This window comes from Eulemur rufifrons, unplaced genomic scaffold (genome assembly GCF_041146395.1).
Source record: "Eulemur rufifrons isolate Redbay unplaced genomic scaffold, OSU_ERuf_1 scaffold_34, whole genome shotgun sequence".
NCBI classification, from domain to species: Eukaryota; Metazoa; Chordata; class Mammalia; order Primates; family Lemuridae; genus Eulemur; species Eulemur rufifrons.
The window spans coordinates 3,288,369-3,295,000 of record NW_027182817.1 but is presented as its reverse complement, the minus strand read 5'-3'; the positions used below and the strand labels follow the sequence as shown (position 1 = coordinate 3,295,000).

The window sequence follows — 6,632 nt, the reverse complement described above, 5'->3', positions numbered from 1 at the left end:
CCTAGCCCTCCGCCGCCGCCTAGCCCGCCGCCGCCTAGCCCTCCGCCGCCGCCTAGCCCGCCGCCGCCTAGCCCGCCTCCGCCGCCTAGCCCGCCGACGCCTAGCCCGCCTCCGCCGCCTAGCCCGCCGACGCCTAGCCCGCCGCCGCCTAGCCCGCCTCCGCCGCCTAGCACGCCGCCGCCTAGCCCGCCGACGCCTAGCCCGCCTCCGCCGCCTAGCCCGCCGACGCCTAGCCCGCCGACGCCTAGCCCGCCTCCGCCGCCTAGCCCGCCGCCGCCTAGCCCGCCTCCGCCGCCTAGCACGCCGCCGCCTAGCCCGCCGACGCCTAGCCCGCCTCCGCCGCCTAGCCCGCCGACGCCTAGCCCGCCTCCGCCGCCTAGCCCGCCGACGCCTAGCCCGCCTCCGCCGCCTAGCCCGCCGCCACCGCCACCGCCGCCTAGCCCTCCTCCTCCTCCTCCTCCTCCTCCTCCTCCTCCTCCTCCTCCTCCTCCTCCTCCTCCTCCTCCTCTCCTCCTCCTCCTCCTCCTCCTCCTCCGCCGGTTTCGTGCCGGGATCCCATGGTCCTTGGGGTTGACCAGATGTCCCGTCGCACTTAGTCTCTGCGGGGCTGGCCCCATCGATGCTATGGAGGGGGATCACCGCCAGGAGGCGCTGCGGTTGCGGGCTTCTCGACTCCCTCTCCTTCCCCACCCCTCCGCTCGCCCGCTCCTCCTTTCTTTACTCCCTATCGCCCCGCCCCGTTTTTTCTCCACACACACGCAATTATCACGCTCACGAACTATCCCGGGACCTGGCGTGACTTTCATCGCAATCTTCCCCCCCCCCCCGGACACACACACATAGAGACACACCCTCCCGGCAGGGAGCACCCTGAGTGGTCGAGCAGATGTCGCTGCTGCATGCGGCCTCCACATGGGTTCGCTGGTTGACCAGATGTCTGGTCCTTGGGTGGTTGACCAGATGTCTGCTCTGTGGTTGTCATCCTGACAGGGAGGCTTCGGGGCGGATGTGGTCTCTCTGGCCTCGCTGCCCCTAGGGGTCACCCTGCGATCGGTATTCTTCTCGCGCGGGGCGAGGGGCGCTCCGGAGCATTCCTCTCCTCTCGGAGTTTCTGTCTGCAGTCTCTCGACTTGCTCTCACTCCCCTACCCTGCTGTGTGACTTTGTTTTTGGTCCTTTCATTTTATCTATTCTCTCTTTGCCTTTTCCTGCCCGCCTTTCCGCTCCCCCCCCCCCCGGATTCATGGTTTCACGTCACGCGGGTGACGTGCCGACACACCAGGAGGCCCTTCTCACACGTGCGCGTGAACACGCAATCAACACGTTTATGAACTAGAAAGGGATCTGGTGTGACTTTGCTATTATTTCCCCTCCCCTCCTCCCCGCGCTGAGAATGAGTTTCCCCGGGCTCGTGTGCCCGCCTGGGAATCGGCTGCAGACGCCATGGCCCCGGGTCGACCACATGTTGCCCTGGGGTCCACCAGATGTCTCTGGCGAATTGGGGCCCTAGGGTGCTTGTGACGGTGTGGTCACTAGGTGTCGCTCTGGGCTCAGTATTCTTCCTTCTCGCTGTGACTTTGGTCTCTTTTTTTCGAAATTTCTTTCTTTCTTCCTCTTTTGCCCTGTTTCCATTTTCCCTTCTTAATCTCTTTCTCTCTTTTTGTTGCTTTTTTTCCACGGCAGATGGGTGATGTGTGTGTGGAGGAAACGCGGCGTCAGGGAGAAGACACATCTCACACGTGCTCGGGAACACCCGATCGTCACGCTTCTGAGTACCGACCGATGGATCTGGTCCCGAATTTTTTAATAGTTTTCTCCTCTCTCTCTCTCTCTCCCTCTCCCCCCCTTCCTTCTCTTTCCTTTCTCTCCCTTCCTTTCTTTCTTTCTCTCGCTCTCTCGCTCTCGCTCTTCTTTTCTTTCTGACAGAGTCTCTCGTTCTGTTGCCCTGGCTAGAGTGCCATGGCGTCAGCCTAGCTCACAGCAATCTCAAACTCCTGGGCTCAAGCGATCAGACTGCCTCAGCCTCCCGAGTAGCTGGGATTACAGGCATGTGCCAGCATGCCCAGCTAATTGGATATACGTGTGTGTGTGTGTGTGTGTGTGTGTGTGTATATATATATATATATATATATATTTTTTTTTTTTTTTTTTTTTTTTTTTTTTTTGAAACAGAGTCTCACTCTGTTGCCCAGACTAGAGTGCCGTGGCGTCAGCCTAGCTCACAGCAACCTCAAACTCCTGGGCTCAAGCGATCCTACTGCCCCAGCCTCCCGAGTACCTGGGACTACAGGCATGCGCCACCGTGCCCGGCTAATATTTTTCTGTATATATTTTTAGATACTGTTTCTGTATATATTTTTAGATATATAGTTTCTTTCTATTTTTAGTAGAGATGGGGGTCTCGCTCTTGCTCAGGCTGGTCTCGAACTCCCGACCTTGAGCGATCCACCCGCCTCTACCTCCCAGAGTGCTAGGATTACAGGCGTGAGCCACCCCGCCTGGCGTGTACGTTCTGTATTCACAGACAGACGGAAGGCAGGGAGAATGTTACCCTTTCAAAGCCCGCCCTGCTCGCCTCTCAGCCCACCGATGGCACTCTGAATCCCGTGGCATTCCTTCACTCAGCTGAATTCTTCAGCACCCGACCCCCCCCACCCCACCCCCGTGCCACGGGAGTTCGTTCTCATGGCAGAGCCATCGAGGCTGTTGCCACACGTGTTGTAGGTGCCTAGGCAGACTGTGCCCTGGCCCCGAGGAGGTACGGAACCGCCTATCGCCTCGGGAGGGAGGGACAAGATGTGTCCGTGTCCAAGGCGACGTCCTGTCGATCACGAGGAGGCCTGCAAAGGCTCGTATCTGCCAGGCATTGAGCCACATGACATGAAACACCGGTGTGTTCCTTCACTTAGGTGGTGTCGCGTGTTGATACTCACAGAGGATGATAAACCCACTCGCATGCCGGCTGAGCCCCCTGTGTCTCCTCCTCTATCCACTGAGGGAAAAAACCGCAACGAAAGGTAGAAAACCACAGGGTGGGAAGAGAGCCCGTCGCTCTCCCTATGTGACCGTCCGGAGTGCTCGTTCAGATGGGAGGAGGTGTGTTTGTGTGTGTGTGTGTGTGTGTGTGTGTGTGTTTCATTGATTTTGGTGCCATCTTTTCTCTGCAGCTGCGTCGGAGGACAGCGATTTTTCCGGTTTTCACTCCGCTGAGTGAATTGCCTTTTGAAGAGAATGTCCACAGGAAGCCTACGGTTCTCCCGCGTGGGTGGCCCTCCTCTAGAAATGAATCTCGTTTCTTGAACGGAGGGGACTTGTTGACGCCATCATTCTTTCGGGACGACTTCTCAGACGCTAGCTTTGGACCGCAACATAGGTGCCCCCGACATTGCCTCAAGGGTTCCGTGGTGCCTCCTGTCAAGAGACCCCACCGACCGTCCCCAGCCTGCCCGCTCAAGGGAGCCGGGCCCCTTCTGATCTGTCCGCCCGCCGTGAAGCTCCCTCCCGAGGGTCGGAAAGCCCACCTGTTTCCCAGTTCGGTTGAATGATGGGGCACCCGGGCAGGGCACTGGCACCGAGTGACTCCATTCTGAGTCTGTCTGCTCTGTGGGGCGGGGGCGGGTGTGGGGGGGGCAGTTCCGTCTCGACCGGTGGCCTCCTACCGACTGACTCTATGGGACGGACCATTCTCACTCAGGATCGTGTACCTTCTTGGCCTAGGCACATCCCGGCACTGAAAGCCACTTTTCGGGGACACTCTCCCACGTACAGATAGATGGCCTGCACGAGTGCTCTTCCTTTCTCGAAACACTGGAAATCTGTCCTCAATTTTACCTGACCTACCTGACGGTGTGTGATAAAGGAGCATAGAACCCTCAGCCACCCTCCACCTTCCCGCTGTCACGAGAGACAGTGCCGAGCGTGAAATTCTATCCCTGACTCTCTGTGTCCACCGGAACGTGGCCTGACTGCAGTGACGTCAGCTACGTCAAGTCGTTCTCTGGGTAGGGAAAGAACTTAACCAGATAGGCCCTATCGGTCGCTTCTCTGTTCTGATAGTTTTGTGGCAGCCATTTCTTTCCCCCTCTCTTTTCTTTTTCTGTCTCTCTCCCCCACCCCCACCCCCAAATTCTTTCTACGAAGACGTTTAGGATGTCAGATTCTGGCCACATGCCCCCCCCTAGGCATAGGGGGGCCAGCATAGACAAAGGTCTTCGGTACCAAGTGTTCATTCCACGGTGACAGATATTGCCACTCTTGTATTGACCAGGGCGAGATCGTGAGTGGGTCAACTCTGAAACTCCCTGTACTCTACTTCTCTCTTGGGTAGGTCCCTGCCCCAACCCTCCGGCTTCTAGCACACACCCAGGGGCACTCTCTCCTCTCTGGATAAAGTTCCAGATGATCCGATCCGCTCCGAGGAGGAAGGGGAGCTGGCCGGGCCACCCGCTGTGCGCCCCACCCCCACCCCGCCCCACCCCCGTCAGTCATAGGGTCCGTTCTTTTCAGGATGACACCGGCAGCGGTTGCTGGGTGTCACCTAGCGGCCACTTTGATCAGACCTCGGGATCCGGAAAGTCAGGTGACGTTGGGAGTTTAAGAGCTGACTCCCGGGAGGTGTGGAGGGCGGGGAGGAGAGCACGGTCCGGACGGTCCCACCCTCTTCTTCCCGGGCCCGCAGCTCTGGGCCCGCCCGGGGCAGCCCTAGCCTCTAGCGGGTCTCCGCCCACCCGCCCTGTTGTCTGCGGGAGGCGCCCCTCCTCCCGCTCTCTGCCTCCTCCCGGGACCGTAGGCCTCTGCCCGTCGTCTTTTTTATTTTTATTTTTTCCCTTTTGTTTGTTTCTCTTTTATCTTGTTTTTTAGGCTTATCGAATATCATATCGTATAAAAACTTAAATCACAGAATGAATTATATTAAGTAACAAGATGTGGCTTTTTATCCTACGCCGAGAACGATGAATTTTTCTCTTCGTGTCCATTTTCCTGTCCTGGAAGAAATACAAAGTTGCTCGTGATACTTCCCCATCATCTTCCAGTTTCCCCGACTGTCAACACGATGTATTCGATCGTATATCTTTGTGTGTGCACGTGGGCGCCTGTACCTATTTCTTTTCGGCATCAGTCTCAGGTCTTTTGGCACCTGGGGGGGGGGGGGAAAAGGAGAAACCAATAAAGGACAGAAAGACGTTCTGTCGTTTTACGCTCCCCACCACCACCACCACCACCACCACCACCACCACTTTTGGGAGCTTGTAGTCTGGCCTATGTCCCCAAGGCAGGTTAAATCTTTTCTTAAAACTCCCAAGTGGTCCCCTGCCCCGCCCCCCCCCCCCCAGGTGGGCAGCCGGCAGAGTTCACAGGCTTTGTTTTTGGCAGAGCCTGGACGATTGAAATAATTAACCACAATCATCGCTAAAGCTGAGAACCCCTCCCCCCCCTCATTAAAAGCTCTGTATTTCTGCCTAGCCCTATGATCGGGGAAATTCGGAGGCTTGAGATGGGAAGGTCTACCCTATTTTCTCCTTTACCGGCAAAATAGACTCTCTCTTTCCTTCCTCCTCAAACAGCTTGTCCTCGTTATTCGGCCTCGTGGGCAAGTGGCCGAGCTTTCAGTAACACCAAGTCTTCTAAGTTGTGTTGTGTTATCGGTCTTGTTTTCTTTCTTTTCTTTTCTTTTCTTTTTTGAGACAGGATTTCTTTCACTCTGTCCTCTCCCAGGCCGCCTTGGCCTGATTGTAGCTCACAGCAAGCTCCAAATCCAGGGCTTAAGTGATCCTCTCTGCCTCAGCCTTCTGAGTAGCTGGGACTATAGGCAAATGCTGCCACACCCGCCATAATTTTTCTTTTTTTTGTTGGTAGAGATGAGGTCTCATCGTGTTACCCAGGCTGGTCTCCAGCTGCTGGGCTCAAGTCACGCTCCCGTCTCTGCCTCCCAAGTTGCGGGGATCACGGGCATGAGCCACCATGGCCAGCCAGGTTATTTAAAGGCGATCGCTTTGCTATCCTGATACAAAACCCCAAATGTGCGAGTTTAAGGCACCAGACGGAGGGAGTCCCCACACTACATTGTCACGAACATTGAGGGTGGCTCACGAAACAGCTGGGATGTGGCCACACAGTAGTGATCGAGGAGATATATTCTAGTGGGATAGCAGAAATATAGAATGTCCTGAAGACACTAAATGTCGGAATGCCACAGCAGTCAATGGCTGACAAACTTCCATTCCATCGTGTCATGGTAGGCGGCTTACTTTTCTCCTGCTCCCTCGGTATGATTAAGGCCTGACGTAGAAAATGTCTACGTCTCATCCAAATCCATCGAGACGATGGAAGGGGGAACTGGGAGGGGAATAAAGAAAAACAAGAGAGGGAGAAGCAAAACAAGAGAGAAGGGGGACGAGGAGGAGAAGGAGGAAACTGCCTCCCCTGCCCCCATGCTACCCAATTAATAAATGAAGAATGGCCTCTTCCCTCCTCTTCCCAACCCCTAACTATGCCTGGAGGTGTATCGTAGGCCTACAGTCCTAAGAAATGTACAACTACTGATAGTAATGGGAAGAAATGCAGTCTAATAGGTTTCTGTGCAGTGGGACACCTGGCCAGGGCACTTACGGTGAATGGAGCTTGCAGGGCGGG

The 6,632-nt window shown here is 56.2% G+C and overlaps 1 pseudogene; it reads right to left on the bottom strand.

The window, feature by feature from the left end:
- Positions 1–1,251: 1,251 nt before the first annotated feature.
- Positions 1,252–1,343, bottom strand: LOC138379500 (small nucleolar RNA U13; annotated as a pseudogene).
- Positions 1,344–6,632: the final 5,289 nt, after the last annotated feature.